Source organism: Cherax quadricarinatus, chromosome 78 (genome assembly GCF_038502225.1).
Source record: "Cherax quadricarinatus isolate ZL_2023a chromosome 78, ASM3850222v1, whole genome shotgun sequence".
NCBI classification, from domain to species: domain Eukaryota; kingdom Metazoa; phylum Arthropoda; class Malacostraca; order Decapoda; family Parastacidae; genus Cherax; species Cherax quadricarinatus.
Genome location: NC_091369.1, coordinates 12,432,203 through 12,451,001, shown reverse-complemented (window position 1 = coordinate 12,451,001; position 18,799 = coordinate 12,432,203).

Below are 18,799 nucleotides of genomic sequence, written 5' to 3'. Positions count from 1 at the left end.
GTTAGTATTATTATTATTGCTGTTATTATTATTATTATTATTATTATTATTATTATTATTATTATTATTATTATTATTATTATTATTATTATTATTATTATTATTATTACACCATGTCAAAAAAATATTTCGAATCCAAATTTAATTAAGAGCTCAACTTCAAGACTTATTTATTTAATTTTCCCTTGAGAGAGAGGTCATACCCTGGCATCAGTGCCCGGGAAGCCAGAGCTGCCTTTATCTTGTCCAGTTACACCCTAATTGGCACTCTGATTGGCACCACAGGCTGTAAGGTATACCCTCTCTGCGAGAAATGTTTATATACCCTATATGTGTATTTGTGTATGGAGTGTATTGTGTATCCAGTGTGCAGTGTTATTGTGCTAGGTTTAACGATCTATACTCTTTACTAGGGTATAATTAAAGCTCTGTACAGTTTACTAGGATAATTAAAGCTCTATAGAATATAGAGTTTAATAGGGTAATTAAAGCTATAGAGTTTACTAGGTTAATTAAAACTCTAGAATTTATTAGGATAATTAAAGTTCTATGAAGTTTACTAGGGTAATTAATGTTCTATAGAGTTTACTAGGGTAATTAAAGCTCTACTGAGTTTACTAGGGTAATTAAGGCCTGTTGATTATCAGGCTCTTTAAGATATGTAGACGTTGCCAGGGTCCCGAAGGCTCTAGAATTTACTAGGGTCATTAAAGACTGTAGATATCACCAGGGTCATTAAGTAATACAAACTTCACCAGAGTCATTAAGGGCTGTGATTCACCAGGGTCATTATCATCATTGCTTGACTATCAGAATTAGTGATCAAATAAAGTTCTTACTGTATGTACACAGGTATATACACTTCTCATTGTATATACACTGAGGTATATACACTGAGAAATATAAACTCCTTAAAGCAAACATACGGTGATCCCCTAATTACTTGTCGAATAGAAGACTTATTGTTATTTTTTATTATTAATAGGATTTAATTGAAGCCTATATAATACACGAAGTAATAGTAGTAGTAGTAGTAGTAGTAGCAGCAGTATAGTAGTAGTAGTAGCAGCAGTATAGTAGTAGTAGTAGCAGCAGTATAGTAGTAGTAGTAGCAGCAGTATAGTAGTAGTAGTAGTAGCAGCAGTATAGTAGTAGTAGTAGTAGTAGTAGCAGCAGTATAGTAGTAGTAGTAGTAGTAGTAGCAGCAGTATAGTAGTAGTAGTAGTAGCAGCAGTATAGTAGTAGTAGTAGTAGCAGCAGCAGTATAGTAGTAGTAGTAGCAGCAGTTATAGTAGTAGTAGTAGCAGCAGTTATAGTAGTACTAGTAGCAGCAGTTATAGTAGTAGTAGTAGTAGCAGTAGTTATAGTAGTAGTAGCAGCAGTTATAGTAGTAGTAGTAGTAGTAGTAGCAGCAGTTATAGTAGTAGTAGTAGTACTAGTAGCAGCAGTTATAGTAGTAGTAGTAGCAGCAGTTATAGTAGTAGTAGTAGCAGCAGTTATAGTAGTAGTAGTAGTAGTAGCAGCAGTTATAGTAGTAGTAGTAGTACTAGTAGCAGCAGTAATAGTAGTAGTAGTAGCTGTTATAGTAGTAGTAGTAGCAGTTATAGTAGTAGTAGTAGTAGCAGCAGCAGTTATAGTAGTAGTAGTAGCAGCAGTTATAGTAATAGTAGTAGCAGCAGTTATAGTAGTAGTAGTAGCAGCAGTTATAGTAGTAGTAGCAGCAGTTATAGTAGTAGTAGAAGCAGTTATAGTAGTAGTAGTAGCAGCAGTTATAGTAGTAGTAGTAGCAGCAGTTATAGTAGTAGTAGTATTAGCAGTTATAGTAGTAGTAGTAGTAGTACTAGTAGCAGCAGTTATAGTAGTAGTAGTAGTAGCAGTTATAGTAGTAGTAGTAGTACTAGTAGCAGCAGTTATAGTAGTAGTAGTAGTAGCAGTTATAGTAGTAGTAGTAGTACTAGTAGCAGGAGTCATAGTAGTAGTAGCAGTTATAGTAGTAGTAGTAGTAGCAGCAGCAGTTATAGTAGTAGTAGCAGCAGTTATAGTAGTAGTAGTAGTAGCAGTTATAGTAGTAGTAGTAGTAGCAGCAGTTATAGTAATAGTAGTAGCAGCAGTTATAGTAGTAGTAGCAGCAGTTATAGTAGTAGTAGAAGCAGTTATAGTAGTAGTAGTAGCAGCAGTTATAGTAGTAGTAGTAGTAGTAGCAGCAGCAGTTATAGTAGTAGTAGTGGCAGCAATTATAGTAGTAGTAGTAGTAGCAGCAGTAGTAGTAGTAGTAACAGTATTTGTAATAGCAGTAGTAGTAATAGTAGTAAATATAGTACCAATAGCTCTCATTATTAAAATTATATTAAAAACAATGATTTTTTTTAAGATCTACAATACGACGTAAACTATTAAATAATATATAGGTAGATCAATTTCGAAAAAAAATATTGTCTTTCTCTTTTAAGTATGGCGCCAATTTTTCTTAAATTTTGCTCTGGACATTTATAACTTATTACATTCTTAGCAATTTCAGTCTAATATCTTCTCTAATATGAGTGACAATAAAAGAGGCTGATGTGCCGTTTTCCCATGGCAGATTATTTCCAATTATCGCGATTATGCTTGTACCTGGCGTGAGTAAGAACGTGTTGATTATTAGAATTATCAGAATTATCAGAGGAGCGGTGGTGGTGAGGGTACCTCAGCCTTGACCCTCACCAAGAGTTACTGTGGAATATAATGTCTCACTTATATGTTCTCACTGTGTCTCACACTCATGTTCTTATGTGTCTCTCACTCATGTTCTCACTGTCTCACACTCATGTTCTCATGTGTCTCTCACTCATGTTCTCATGTGTCTCTCACTCATGTTCTCACTGTCTCACACTCATGTTCTCATGTGTCTCTCACTCATATTCTCATGTGTCTCTCACTCATGTTCTCACTGTCTCACACTCATGTTCTCATGTGTCTCTCACTCATGTTCTCATGTGTCTCTCACTCATGTTCTCACTCTCACACTCATGTTCTTATGTGTCTCTCACTCATGTTCTCACTGTCTCACACTCATGTTCTTATGTGTCGCTCACTCATATTCTCAATGTCTCACACTCGTGTTCTTATGTGTCTCTCACTCATGTTCTCACTGTCTCACACTCATGTTCTTATGTGTCTCTCACTCATATTCTCACTGTCTCTCACTCATGTTCTCATGTGTCTCTCACTCATGTTCTCATGTGTCTCACTCATGTTCTCGTGTCTCACACTCATGTTCTCATGTGTCTCTCACTTATGTTCTCATGTGTCTCTCACTCATGTTCTCACTGTCTCACACTCATGTTCTCATGTGTCTCTCACTCATGTTCTCATGTGTCTCACTCATGTTCTCGTGTCTCACACTCATGTTCTCATGTGTCTCTCACTTATGTTCTCATGTGTCTCTCACTCATGTTCTCATGTGTCTTTCACTCATGTTCTCACTGTCTCACAGTCATGTTCTCATGTGTCTCTCACTCATGTTTTCATGTGTCTCTCACTCATGTTCTCATGTGTCTCTCACTCATGTTGTCGTGTCTCACACTCATGTTCTCATGTGTCTCTCACTCATGTTCTCATGTGTCTCACTCATGTTCTCATGTGTCTCTCTCTCATGTTCTCATGTGTCTCACTCATGCTCTCATGTGTCTCTCACTCATGTTCTCGTGTCTCACACTCATGTTCTCATGTGTCTCTCACATATGTTCTCATGTGTCTCACTCATATTCTCATGTGTCTCTCACTTATGTTCTCACTGTCTCACAGTCATGTTCTCATGTTTCTCTCACTCATGTTCTCACTGTCTCTCACTTATGTTCTCATTGTCTCTCAGTCATGTTCTCATGTGTCTCTCACTCATGTTCTCATGTGTCTCTCACTCATGTTCTCGTGTCTCACACTCATGTTCTCATGTGTCTCTCACATATGTTCTCATGTGTCTCACTCATATTCTCATGTGTCTCTCACTTATGTTCTCACTGTCTCACAGTCATGTTCTCATGTTTCTCTCACTCATGTTCTCACTGTCTCTCACTTATGTTCTCATTGTCTCTCAGTCATGTTCTCATGTGTCTCTCACTCATGTTCTCACTGTCTCTCACTTATGTTCTCACTGTCTCTCACTTATGTTCTCACTGTCTCACAGTCATGTTCTCATGTGTCTCTCACTCATGTTCTCATGTGTCTCTCACTCATGTTCTCATGTGTCTCTCACTTATGTTCTCACTGTCTCTCACTTATGTTCTCACTGTCTCACAGTCATGTTCTCACGTGTCTCTCACTCATGTTCTCACTGTCTCTCACTTATGTTCTCACTGTCTCACAGTGATGTTCTCACTGCGTCTCACTCATGATCTCACTGTGTCTCACACTCATGTTCTCACTATGTCTCACACTCATGTTCTCACTGTGTCTCATGTTTTCACTGTGTCTCACACTCATGTTCTCACTCTGTCTCTTACTCATGTTTTCGTTGTGTCTCTTACACAAATTCTCACTCATTTCTCACTTTCTGTACGTGTTCTCTTACCTTCTTGTGTCTCAGCCCCTTCAGTACTTCAATCTTTTTTTTCTTTTACTGCCTTCCTTCCTCCTTTCTTCCCGCTCATTCTTCCTTCCTTTCTATTTCTCTCTTTTTCTTGCTTTTCTCTCTTCCTACATGACTTCTTATCTCCCTCTCTGCCTGCCCTTTTCCCTCATTTTTCTCTTTCTGCTTCCTCCACTTCTTCCCTGCCTTCCCTTCATGGTTGGAGTGTTGGTGATAGTTGATGATGGTTGTCTGGATGGTGGTGATGTTGGTGATAGTTGGTGATGGTTGTCTGGATGGTGGTGGTCTTGGTGATAGTTGATGATGGTTTTGTCTTGATGATGGTGGTGTAGGTGATGGTTGTCTGGATGGTGGTGGTGTAGGTGATGGTTGTCTGGATGGTGGTAGTTGTCTGGATGGTGGTGGTGGTGGTGATGGTTTTCTGGATGGTGGTGGTGTAGGTGATGGTTGTCTGAATGGTGGTGGTGGTGGTGGTGATGGTTGTCTGGATGGTGATGGTGGTGGTGTTTATACTGTCGTGGGTGGGGGAGGGGTGATGGCGATAACAGTGGTGGCTGTTGTTGTGAGGAAGGGAGGAGGAGAGATGGTGCAGGTAGTGTTGATGGTGATAATAGTCTTACTGGCAGTCACTGCAAAGATAAAAGGTCCAACTCCTTTTCAGGGTCAGAATCTTTTGTTTAACAAACGTGTCTCTTCCTCCCAGCATAATAGAGCTAAGAACTGCATATCACGGAGTGGAGCCTATAATTCACTCTATCTCCAGTCCCCAGAAAACTCCAGTAGCTGCTGGAATGTTATATATTGTGTAAGACACTCCAGTACCTGCTGGAATGTTATATATTGTGTAAGACACTCCAGTACCTGCTGGAATGTTATATATTGTGTAAGACACTCCAGTACCTGCTGGAATGTTATATATTGTGTAAGACACTCCAGTACCTGCTGGAATGTTATATATTGTGTAAGACACTCCAGTACCTGCTGGAATGTTATATACTGTGCAAGAAAACCTACAAGATACCCTGTAAACCAATCCCAGGAGATCCCCCCTGCAAACAAACCCACAGCTGACCCATGCAAACAAACTCCTTGGGAACCCCTGTAAACAAACTCACAGGGAGCCCCTTAAAACAAATCCACAGGGGACCCTGTCAAACAAACTCTCAGTGGACCCCTGCAAACAAACTTACAGCCGGGCTGTGGTTCGTACGCTGGACTACGTTCGACCAGCAGTATCAGCTTGATTGATCAGGCCCTGATCCATCGCAAGGTTTTGTCAGGGACTGGGCCGCGGGGGCGTTGACTTCCGGAAGACCCGGAGACCCCAGCAAACAAACCATAGGAGACCCCAGTAAACAAACCACAGGAGACCCCAGCAAACAAACCACAGGGTAGCTCAGCAAATAAACCACAGGGTACCTCAGCAAACAAACCACAGGGTACCTCAGCAAACAAACCACAGGAGACCCCAGCAAACGAACCACAGGGTACCTCAGCAAACAAACCACAGGGTACCTCAGCAAACAAATCACAGGGTACCTTAGCAAACAAACCACAGGGTACCTCAGCAAACAAACCACAGGGTACCTCAGCAAGCAAACTACAGGGTACCTCGGCAAACAAACCACAGGGTACCTCAGCAAACAAACCACAGGAGACCCCAGTAAACAAACCACAGGAGACCCCAGCAAACAACTGCAAACAATCCCGAAGAAAGCTCTGCAACAGAGCACATCCTGAGCGTCAGATATGTCTCTTCGTGTATCAATTATTGGATCGGCAAAGGCACCAAAGAACTGGTTACCTTGACAAAGGTGCTGTAGCTTCCCCGTAGAGCAAATAATTGACTCATTCGGGGCAAGAGGATAGAATACAGCCTGCCTGTATGCTTTCACCTCATGGTCGAAAGTCTTTGTCTCGTACCCTGTGCTAGGCGACTTAGTTTTCCGGTAAGGCAAGGAAGTCCCTCTGGCACTCAGTCGTTCATGTATTGGAGTTGGATTCTCCTTTGGATGTGAGACGTGTGGATGACTTGACGAATATTTTCTTGGTTGGGAGGGATGAGTGCGTGGCCGTGGTCCTGAACGTGGTCTCAAGGTCCCCATCTGTGGTCCCCAAGGCTCGTCCGGGGGGTTCCAGGATCAGTCCGTGGTTCAAAAGACCTATCTGTGGTTCACAGGATCTATATGTGGTCCAAGGATTCATCAATGATCCCCAGGATCCATCAGTGGTCCCCAAGATCCATCAATGGTCTCCAGGATCCATCAGTGGTCTCCAGGATCCATCAATGGTCCCCAGGAGTCATTCATAGTCCTCAAACGCCGTTCGTGGCCCCCTGGATCCATGTTGGAGAAAGAAGGAGAAGAAGAAAGGAAGGGGTGGTGAAGGAGAACGAATAATAGAAGAGAAAGAAAATAATAATAAAAGGAAGAAAAAGAAGAAGACGAAGGAGACGAAAAATTATATAGATTATCACTCATTATTTTAGAGAAGGAGGAAGAGGAGGACGAGGAGAAACTAAGGAGAAGGAGAGGAGGCTAAGCCAAGTCACTTTCGAACGCTGTTTGTAATTTATACGAGCACGGGTGAACAGGTGTACGAAATTATGGAACATTACTTGTCTCACTGTCTCATCCTTCTTTTCTTATCCCGTTTATCCTCTTCTCGTTCCCTTCTTCTTTTTCTTCTTTTTCTTCGTCTTTTTCATCTGCGAAAAATAAGTTGGTTAATGGTTAGGTTAATGGGGTTTAAAGCCTATCGACTACACGAGCATCATTAATGTCCTGCCTCTTATTCCTAGACGTGAATGTTTTGTGAGCAGACTGATATGTGGGAAACTGTCAAGGACGCCTTTCAGGTCGACTTTTATCACAATAACAAATTGTTTTCTTGCAGTAGACGGCTGGATTTCATGTTCTAAGCCTACTAGTTGGTCTAAGATTGAGCGCTGAGGCTAAAGCTCGCTTTAAATAATGGTTTAAGATTGTCGTACTCAGAGTAACGTAAGATGCGAGTGTGTAAAAGACTTTTCTTGACCTAATTGTGAGATATATCTGTGTTACGGGTCGTGATGGATCTTTACCTGTCTTGAGATCGGAAAGAAATGCTATATTTCCATTGTGCGAGATGTTTCTTTGTGTCCAGAATTGGTTATAGAAGTCGAGGAGGATTTTGTGTAGGAAAGTTGCAAGGTGGTAATACACTGGTAGAGTCGTACATGAATCGTATAGAGTACCTACAGGATGATGAAAGAGACGCTTGTGCAACATCATGGTACCTTTAATTGTAGACGTTTCGCCAACCAGTGGCTTTATCAATACAAATTCAAGGACATAATTGGAAGACTGAAGTACTATATACAAAACACGAAATAATCAGTTCCTCAGCCTTAGAATTGGTGAAGAGTACTGTAGTCTTGAAGAATCTGTACATTCTGTATTCGACTAAAAACAACCTGCTGCTCAAAGCGAAACGTTTTGTAAAACTAGATACCCAAGTGTTGTACGTGGGTTTTATGTATCAACATGTTGGCATTGCAAACTGGCAATATACTTATAGTCTGTGTCTGTTGTGTTCTATATTATGAACGATATTTAATACCTGCGTGATAGCAAGTATCTCTGGCTTCTAATATAAATTTCTCAGTCTCAGGATCCTCTTGGAAATTTGTGAAGAAAGTTTTAAAATTGAGAATTGTCAATTGAGCAACATTAATTGTTTTTCGAGAAGTGGTGGTACCATCGTCTTAGTTTCATGTTTGTGTTTACAGCTGTCTAGCAAGTTTTCATTATCAAATTGTATTTAACTGTGGGACAAGTGCCAAACATTGTATTTAACTGTGGGAACAAGTGCCAAACATTGTATTTAACTGTGGGAACAAGTGCCAAACATTGTATTTAACTGTGGGAACAAGTGCCAAACATTGTATTTAACTGTGGGAACAAGTGCCAAACATTGTATTTAACTGTGGGAACAAGTGCCAAACATTGTATTTAACTGTGGGGACAAGTGCCAAACATTGTATTTAACTGTGGGAACAAGTGCCAAACATTGTATTTAACTGTGGGAACAAGTGCCAAACATTGTATTTAACTGTGGGAACAAGCGCCAAACATTGTATTTAACTATGGGAACATGTGCCAAACATTGTATTTAACTGTGGGAACAAGTGCCAAACATTGTATTTAACTGTGGGAACAAGTGCCAAACATTGTATTTAACTGTGGGAACAAGTGCCAAACATTGTATTTAACTGTGGGAACAAGTGCCAAACATTGTATTTAACTGTGGGAACAAGTGCCAAACATTGTATTTAACTGTGGAAACAAGTGCCAAACATTGTATTTAACTGTGGGAACAAGCGCCAAACATTGTATTTAACTGTGGGAACAAGCGCCAAACATTGTATTTAACTGTGGGAACAAGTGCCAAACATTGTACTTAACTGTGGGAACAAGTGTCAAACGTATTTAACTGTGGGAACAAGTGCCAAACATTGTATTTAACAGTGGGACAAGTGCCAAACATTGTATTTAACTGTGGGAACAAGTGCCAAACATTGTATTTAACTGTGGGAACAAGTGCCAAACATTGTATTTAACTGTGGGAACAAGTGCCAAACATTGTATTTAACTGTGGGAACAAGTGCCAAACATTGTATTTAACTGTGGGAACAAGTGCCAAACATTGTATTTAACTGTGGGACAAGTGCCAAACATTGTATTTAACTGTGGGAACAAGTGCCAAACATTGTATTTAACTGTGGGAACAAGTGCCAAACGTATTTAACTGTGGGAACAAGTGCCAAACATTGTATTTAACTGTGGGAACAAGTGCCAAACATTGTATTTAACTGTGGGAACAAGTGCCAAACATTGTATTTAACTGTGGGACAAGTGCCAAACATTGTATTTAACTGTGGGAACAAGTGCCAAACATTGTATTTAACTGTGGGAACAAGTGCCAAACATTGTATTTAACTGTGGGAACAAGTGCCAAACATTATATTTAACTGTGGGAACAAGCGTCAAACATTGTATTTAACTGTGGGAACAAGTGCCAAACATTGTATTTAACTGTGGGACAAGTGCCAAACATTGTATTTAACTGTGGGAACAAGTGCCAAACATTGTATTTAACTGTGGGAACAAGTGCCAAACATTGTATTTAACTGTGGGAACAAGCGCCAAACATTGTATTTAACTGTGGGAACAAGTGCCAAACATTGTATTTAACCGTGGGAACAAGTGCCAAACATTGTATTTAACTGTGGGAACAAGTGCCAAACATTGTATTTAACTGTGGGAACAAGTGCCAAACATTGTATTTAACTGTGGGAACAAGTGCCAAACATTGTATTTAACTGTGGGAACAAGTGCCAAACATTGTATTTAACTGTGGGAACAAGTGCCAAACATTGTATTTAACTGTGGGAACAAGTGCCAAACATTGTATTTAACTATGGGAACAAGTGCCAAACATTGTATTTAACTGTGGGAACAAGTGCCAAACATTGTATTTAACTGTGGGAACAAGTGCCAAACATTGTATTTAACTGTGGGAACAAGTGCCAAACATTGTATTTAACTGTGGGAACAAGTGCCAAACATTGTATTTAACTGTGGGAACAAGTGCCAAACATTGTATTTAACTGTGGGAACAAGTGCCAAACATTGTATTTAACTGTGGAAACAAGTGCCAAACATTGTATTTAACTGTGGGAACAAGCGCCAAACATTGTATTTAACTGTGGGAACAAGCGCCAAACATCAGAACGCTATCCGTAGGTTTGCCAGGCGCCCGTATGCTGCAGCAGTTATCTGATTGATGTGCGCCTCAGGAGATATGCTCGGTGTTATACTCACCTCCAGATCTTTTTCCTTGAGTGAGGTTTGCAGTCCTTGGCCATCTAAACTATATTGTGTCTGCGGTCTTCTTTGCCCTTCCCCAATCTTCATGACTTTGCATTTGGCAGGGTTAAATTCAAGGAGCCAGTTGCTGGACCAGGCTTGTAGCCTGTCCAGGTCTCTTTGTAGTCCTTCCTGATCCTCGTCCGATTTGATTCTTCTCATTAACTTCACATCATCTGCAAACAAGGACACTTCTGAGTCTATCCCTTCCGTTATGTCGTTCACGTATACCAAGAACAGCACCCCTGTGGAACCCCGCTTGTCACAGGCGCCCACTCTGACACCTCGTCGCGTACCATGACTCGTTGTTGCCTCCCTGTCAGATATTCTCTGATCCATTGCAGTGCCTTTCCTGTTATGTGTGCCTGGTCCTCTAGCTTTTGCAGTAACCTCTTGTGAGGAACTGTGTCGAAGACCTTCTTGCATGTGTGTGTGTGTGTGTGTGTGTGTGATCAGGTTTTCCTTCGCTAGTGAATGCTTTGTTTATATTTTGCTTACTGTACCGCCAGCACCAAAACCACTACAACAGCACTATATCGCCTCCACTACAACACTGCATCAGCACCACCACCACTACAACACTGTAGCAGCACCACCACCACCACTACAACACTGTAGCAGCACCACCACCACTACAACACTGCAGCAGCAGCACCACCACTACAACACTGCAGCAACACCACAGCAACGCTGCTGTAGCAGCAGCACCACTACAGCACTGCAGCAGCAGCACCACTACAACACTGCAGTAACAACACCACTGCAACACTGCAGCAGCAGCACCACTACAGCATTGCAGTAGCAGCACCACTTCAACACTGTAGCAGCAGCACCACTACAACACTGCAGCAGCAGCACCACTACAACACTGCAGCAGCACCACCACTACAACACTGCAGCAGCGCCACCACTAAAACACTGCTGCGGCACCACGACTCCAGCACCACAACCACCACCACCACAGCCACCACAACACCACAACTACCACAACACCACTACCACTACAACAGCACAACACTACCACTACAACAGCACAACACCACCACATCAGCAGCACAATACGAACTCCACCACGATACCACAACCACTGCAGCAACATTACCACCACTACAAAAACCCACCACAATCAACCACCTCCACTACCACAGCAGTAACAAATCATCCACAGAACTGCAACCATATTGCGTCATGGACACAAATCAAACGATTAACGCTAGAGAGAGAGAGAGAGAGAGAGAGAGAGAGAGAGATTGAGATTGAGATGTTTCATACAAGACGCTATCGGGGAACATCTCCGCCCGATGACAGAGTGTACTAATGTACATTACACACGCACTCCCACACCTCACGCCACGCACTCTACTTGTGCACGACCACATCATGCCCTTGCAAAATTATGCGCTCCCTCCTCACGCAATCACACACACACACACACCACGCACCACACACTCATACAGCAAAGAGTTGGGGGCCAGGAGCTAAGACTTGACCCCTGTAACCACAAATAGGTGATTACACACACAGCGAAGAAGCGGGGCCAGGGCCTAAGACTCGACCCCCTGTAACCACAAATAAGTAAACACACACACACACACACACGGGGCCAGGAGCTCGGACTCGACCCCCGCAACCTCAACTAGGTGAGTACACACACACACACACACACACACACACACACACACACACACACACACACACACACACACACAAGTGCAAAGGTATTCAACAAGACTTGTCCCCGGAGCTGAGGAGAGGTTAAATGAAATCAACCTGACGACACTGGAGGACAGAAGGGATAAGGGAGACATGATAACATAAAACACTGAGAGGAATTGACAGGGTGGATAGGGACAGAATGTTTCAGAGATGAGACACAGCAACAAGGGGTCACATTTGGAAGTTGAAAACTCAGATTAATCACAGGGATGTTAGGAAGTATTCCTTCAGTCAAAGAGTTGTCAGGAAGTAGAACAGTCTGGAGAGTGATGTAGTGGAGCCAGGATCTATACATAGCTTTAAGACGAGGTATGATAAAGCTCACGGAGCAGGGAGAGAGCGGACCTAGTAGCGACCAATGAAGAGGCGGGGCCAGGAGCTGTGAATCGACCCCTGCAGCCATAACTAGGTGAGTACACACACAAAGTGGTCAGTAGAATTGTCTACCGACCAGAATCAACGTAGATATTGTCATAAGTAATATTTAAACAGAGCCGCTGAATATTTCAGTGATTGTAAAGAAACTCGTTGTCTGCAGTAACAACATTAACGTTGTCTGCTGTAGCAAACATACTCTTATAGCGACTGCAAACAGACCCGTCGTCTGTTACATGTAATGTTAAACCCGTTGTCTGTTACAGGTAACGTAAAGAACCCCATTCTCTGTTAAAGGTAATGTTAACCCGTTGTCTGATACAGGTAATGTTAAACCCGTTGTCTGGTAAAGGTAACGTAAAGAACCCCATTGTCTGTTAAAGGTAATGTTAAACTCGTTGTCTGATACAGGTAATGTTAAACCCGTTGTCTGTTACAGGTAATGTTAAACCCGTTGTCTGTTAAAGGTAGCGTAAAGAACCCCGTTGTCTGCTGTACCACGACACATACCGTCTGCTGTAATAAAATAGTCTGCATTGATAATTAAACTCGAAGCATTAAACACCGAATGTGTTTGCGCATTCGCGTTGGTTTAGAAGATTGCGGTGTCCCGCGAGGCGGTATCATTGCGCTTCTCCTTATAAAGGTATTCATCTCTTACGAGGAATATTAGGGATAAAGATTGGAGGCATGATATGTATTGGTCTCCTACGAGGAATATTAGAGAAATAAAGATACAAGGCGTGATAGGCTGGTTGCCTACTTACACATGCAGGTAGGGCGGGGAGATATATCACGGGGTATAATAAAGAGATATAAAGAAATTCAATAGAACGGGTTTACCACCTTGGTGCAGTATAACTTTATTTCTCTTAGTATGTTAGCTTCTCTCTCTCTCTCTCTCTCTCTCTCTCTCTCTCTCTCTCTCTCTCTCTCTCTCTCTCTCTCTCTCTCTCTCTCTCTCTCTCTCTCTCTCTCTCTCTCTCTCTCTCTCTCTCTCTCTCTCTCTCTCTCTATGTCTCTGTCTCTCTTTATTTCTCTCTCTCTCTCTCTCTCTCTCTCTCTCTCTCTCTCTCTCTCTCTCTCTCTCTCTCTCTCTCACTCTCTCTCTCTCAGGGTGTTAATTAAGGATCCCTAGCTTTATTGACAAGCTATTTACAGGTTAAGGATTCCTAACTTTATTGGCAAGCTAAGAGCTGTTACCTACATCAGCTCATTTGAAAGCATTTTTATTGTTATGAGACATACAAGTAGGGAACAGGATGAAGTTGAAGCCATCTGTGGGCCAGCATTTTCATTTGATAACTGACTTTATCTCGTTGACATCATTATGCTGTACGAATGTGTTCCATACTCGAGTCATCCTGGGTATATATGATCTCAGATGGAGTGATGTTCTGGAGAAGGGTACAGCCAGAGTGAAGTTGCTGCTTTCTGCCCGTCTTGTGGCATAAAAGCTTGTTTCACGCTGTCCTCGAAGTGGATCCAAGTGTGGTACTTTGACAATATTGGCCTTGACATAACAGTAAGGCCACCCACATCCCTCCTGTGTTGAAGGCTCTGCTGAAATGACAGATCTATCCAGGATGGGTCCAGGCGAGAGATGAGACGTCTTGCTCTGTTCTCTACTCTGTCAAGCAGTCGCAGATGAGAGGGGGGGGGGGCAGGCAAACCAAGAAAGTGGAGCATACTCAAGGTGTGAGCGTACTTGCGCCTCGTACAGGATCTTGCAACCCCTACTGTCAAGCAGATGCGAGATCTCTCTCTCTCTCTCTATCATATCTGAGGACTAATATTTTTTTATTAAATATCAGCTGATGGACCATAATAAACATCAGCTGATGACCCATAACAAATATCAGCTGATAGTGATGACTACTGTATAATGGTAACTTGTATAGAGGTAGGTATGTTTTATAGTGATGACAGTACTGTGTAGTGGTGTGCTTTATAGTGATGACAATACTGTATAGTGGTGAGAGCACCGGGATGTGGCGTTAATATTTAGTGATGTATAGCAACTACACTTCTAACTTCGTTCATTTACACAGCGTCGTTCTCAAGCAGCGTCTGAACCTTCTCTCCAACTTTACCACAATTACTTTATCATCTCTCATTCTCCTCAGATCTTCTAGAGCTCTTACCAACAGCTTCACCTATCAGAAACCTATTTCACATACGTTAGCCGTGATGCCACAGACTTCAAATACTGTCAGATCAGCAGACTTTGAAATGCTGGACGCCCCGCTGTCAGTAGTCAGCCAGGCACGTACCCTCAGACAGACAGAACATCAGACTGCAGGCTTGGCTTCCTACCATCTTTATTCTCAATATACTAGTATAACCGTCTCAGTGAGTTATCATTTACCACTTGCTCCACTTTAGAACCTTTCCGACACCTGGGCGTAATTAGCGGTCGGAGGATCGAGCCTCTAACACAGTGGTTCCCAAACTTTTTCAGCTTGTTACCCAATTTAACATGCCACATAAAGCATGTTACCCCTTTCACAAAATGTTGTTATTATTGATATATATGGCTAAACGTGAACGTATACAGCCTCGCATACTCTGCTAATCCTAGCAAAACCATTGAAAACGTAAGAACCACACATACATTATATATAAAATTAATAATAGCTACAAATTCACAGTAACAGTGGGTAAATACTAACTATATACTGCACAGGGCAGTACACATACATACCAGCTTATGTCTACCTCGGCTGATGCTCAGATAAACTGACAGTGTGAAATAGAGGCAGCCTCAGGAAGTGAGTGACGCGTACTGGACAGGTCGATCTGGGCTACTGAGTGACTTTTGTCCTGAAGCATACTTGTCAAAATACTTTTGGGTTTCCACACACTTAGCTATATATTTCTTCTTTTCTAATACTGTATATTAGTTTTTGATGTTTATTGTTATTTGGTTTAACTTTATTACTTATAATAGGTTTACTTTACAACTTTATATACTAAGACAAAGTTAACAATAATCCTCATACCGGGTACCGCATTGTTTTCTTGATTTTCAGAATTCATAACTTTTTTTCTGTCACCCCTCCATTACCCCCCAAAAATGGTTAAATTACCCCCAGGGGGTAATTTACCCCCAGTTTGGGAACCACTGCTCTAACATATCATGCGCTAAGCAACTTTCACTGGTGTCTTTTTGTAAAATGCTATCTACTCGTCAGATGACCCAGCATCACTATATCATTTGCAAATAATATTTGTGGTAACTCATGTAGTAGTTGTGATTTCCCATTTGTGTCTACAGGAGGAGAGGTAAGCTTGTGGTGTCCTGTCTTCAGTACTTGTGTCTACAGGAGGAGACGTAAGCTTGTGGTGTTCTGTCTTCAGTACTTGTGTCTACAGGAGGAGAGGTAAGCTTGTGGTGTCCTGTCTTCAGTACTTATGTCTACAGGAGGAGAGGTAAGCTTGTGGTGTCCAGTCTTCAGTACTTGTGTCTACAGGAGGAGAGGTAAGCTTGTGGTGTCCTGTCTTCAGCACTTGTGTCTACAGGAGGAGAGGTAAGCTTGTGGTGTCCAGTCTTCAGTACTTGTGTCTACAGGAGGAGAGGTAAGCTTTTGGTGTCCTGTCTTCAGTGCTTGTGTCTACAGGAGGAGAGGTAAGCTTGTGGTGTCCTGTCTTCAGTGCTTGTGTCTACAGGAGGAGAGGTAAGCTTGTGGTGTCCTGTCTTCAGTGCTTGTGTCTACAGGAGGAGAGGTAAGCTTGTGGTGTCCAGTCTTCAGTACTTGTGTCTACAGGAGAGGTAAGCTTTTGGTGTCCAGTCTTCAGTACTTGTGTCTACAGGAGGAGATGTAAGCTTGTGGTGTCCAGTCTTCAGCACTTGTGTCTACAGGAGGAGAGGTAAGCTTGTGAGGAGAAGTAAGCTTGTGATGTCCTGTTTTCAGCACTTGCGTCTACAGGAGGAGAGGTAAGCTTGTGGTGTCCAGTCTTCAGCACTTGTGTCTACAGGAGGAGAGGTAAGCTTGTGGTGTCCAGTCTTCAGCACTTGTGTCTACAGGAGGAGAGGTAAGCTTGTGATGTCCTGTTTTCAGTACTCGTAGCAAAATGGCATCAATACCGTCCTTCTTCTCAGTAGGATACACCAGTGTGGAAATTTTGAAGCCGACCTGATGAGTCATTCTCCAGTCATGGGATGGATTCCAGTGATTCCAAGTTTTTTTTTTAATATTTCACTACATCAACAAATTTGTCAGCACGCAAACGAAACTTAAGATGCATCAAACATTAAATACTGAAGTTATTCAATATTCTATTCCAGGTAAACTGGAATAGAATTTTCACAATATTTTGCACATAAAAGAGTCAAATCTGCTTCAATATATTTGATTTTCACTCTTTCCCGACGTCGTTTTTTTTTTGCACCATTTTTATATGTTTGAAGCTCTGCCACGTCTGGGGATTTTGGAAGTTATCCCAGTCATTTCAGGATGCTGGGAATGGGTTCAGCATCTTTGTGTTAGGGGACGAGAGCCTGCCATTTGTTCCAAGAATTTGGTCATCGTTACCGTACACAAGTGTTGAAAATTTGTGTCCGATTGGATGAGGCGTTCTTGAGGTATGAGTAGAGAAAGAAAATTTCAGGCATCCTCTTAAAGTTATACCTTCGGGGATACCTAAAATAATGATAGTATAATTTACATGTACATTTGTCATATAATAAAATACTTAATATCAGAGAGAGAGAGAAAGAGAATGTGAGAGAGGAAGAGAGAGAGAGAAGAGAGACAAATTTTGTGGTGTCAAGGCCAGCTGTGAACGAGGGTGCAAATCAACTAGAAAGAGACAGGAGACATTTGTCAAGCTCTGGGACCAGGTGAGGTATGACTTATGGCTGATGCCTTCAAGATACCCAGTGATGGATCCCTCCCTCAGTGATGGCTGGAAGGATGGAGTAACAAGAGGGAGAGTGGAGCCCTCAGAATGATGACTGGAAGAATGGACAAGCAGGAGGGAGGGAGAAGATGAAAGAGGAATGGGGGAGGGAAGGATGAAGGAGATAAAAGAGGAATGGGGAGGAAGAAGATGAAAGAGAAATGGGGGAGGGAGGAAGAAAATTAAAAAAAGAATGGGGGAGGAAGGACGGAGAAGAAAGAAGAATGGGGGAGAGAGGGAGGGAGGGATCTCTCCCTCAAAATAATTGCTAAAAGGATGGAGAAACACGAGGGAAGGAGATGGTTTCCTCCCTCACGATGACAGCTGGAAGGATAGAGTAAGAGGAGAAAGGGAGAGGAAGAGGTGGAGTTAAAAGGGGGGGGGTTGTCTCAGATTCCTTGAATCAAGAGCCCTACACCTTTATCAAAACATACCCTTTTCGAAAGGGGTGTAGGAAAGGGTAGAAAAAAGAGAGTATAGGATAAAGAAGAGGAAAGAAATGTTAAAAATTATAAAGAGAAGGAGATGTAAAGAAAAAAAAGAAGGGAAAGAAGGGTAAATGGAGGATACTAGAGAGGGAGAAGGGAGAGAAATGGGGCAGAAGGGAAAGCAGGAGAACAAGAGAAGGGAAGAAAGAGGGTGGATATGAAATTGGACGATAGAGATTTCAAGGAGATTGTGGAAAAGAAAGGCAGAGAGAGGGCAACGAGAGAGGAGAAAAATGTGTAAATGGGAGAGAAGGGAAGGTAGAAAGAGAGGTAAAGAGGAGAGAAAACAACAAATAAGGTGCGAATAATTAAAAAAAAAAAGGAAATCAACTGGAATCATTTAAGAAAATACGTGAAATTTGGCAAAGAAAAAGTTGATAAACAGCGGTAGAAAGTGAGACAGGAAGAAAAGTAACAGAGGGGAAATGTGTTTAGATTAAAAAAGTATGGAAGAGAGAGAGAGAGAGAGAGAGAGAAAGCTTTCAAATGATGATGGTAACAGCTCTGAGCTAATGTATAAAGTTAGGAACCTTAAATTAACTTTGTAAAACCCTGTGTAAAAAAAAAAGAGAGAGATAAAGGGAGGGAGAGAGAGAGAGAGAGAGAAAGAGAGAGAGGAGTGAGGCAGAAGACAATAGAGGCATAAGAGAGTAGTGGACCCCGGGGAGCCGAAAGCCCAGGAGACTAGGAAGGTTGAGCTGTTGAGCAAGCCCTCATTCTCTGGCATCTCAGGTCTACTCGGCCCCTAGGGCTCTCTCTCCCTCAGTCTATCTCTCTCTCTCTCTCTCTCCCTCTCTCTCTCTCTCTCTCTCTCTCTCTCTCTCATTGACCCATCATATTAT